Source organism: Barbus barbus (genome assembly GCF_936440315.1).
Source record: "Barbus barbus genome assembly, chromosome: 27".
NCBI classification, from domain to species: domain Eukaryota; kingdom Metazoa; phylum Chordata; class Actinopteri; order Cypriniformes; family Cyprinidae; genus Barbus; species Barbus barbus.
The window spans coordinates 30720980-30721767 of record NC_136755.1 but is presented as its reverse complement, the minus strand read 5'-3'; positions in this window follow the sequence as shown (position 1 = coordinate 30721767).

Here is a 788-nt window from a genome sequence, read left to right as displayed (position 1 = left end):
GAGAAACTGCTGTCGTTGCAGTCATATTTACTAGTGCTTCCCTCATGTTTCCTGAAGACAGACCTCTAGCGTTCATTATTAAATTTCATTCAATATCAAGTCATTTTAGCTGCTGATTGATTCTGTACTGTCAGTTGCTAAAATAAGAGATTGCAGAAGTGTAAAATACTTGAATAATTTCCCTTGATTACAGTCCTTTATTATTTTGGTGGATTTGTACTTCAATGCAATTTAAACTGACTACTTTTACTTGTACATGATTACATTTCTGAAGAAAAAAACTGTACTTTTTAACTTAACATACTCTTTTTTTTTATTGTATCTTATGCACATTAAATATGCAATGGCAGCTCAAGCGTGCATGCTTGACACATGAGAACAAGAGAAGTTAGTTTTCATGCATCAAGCACATGTTTTTGTTTCAGCTTCAGTTGTAACGCTCATCAGGGTAATTTCTGGCTTCAAATCTGAGGAAGCATCCTGAGGTTTAGCAAAGGTGCTCAGGAAAGAAAATCACATGCGTATGGGACAGCATGAGGGCGTGAAGAATGGAGTTTCTCTTTAGGGGCTGCATTTAAATTACTGTTGTTGCACTAGTGCCATTGAGTTATTGAGTTTTGTTTCCTTCCTTTAAACAAACCTTTGTATGACTGTCTGAAAAAACGCTTTATGCTGTTTTTTTTTAAAGCAATTTCAAATTGATTTTGCATTGGGAGGATGGTTCAACATGATAATGTCTTTGTTTGTTTTTTTTTTTTTTGCTAGGGTACTTCTACTTTTTAATACTT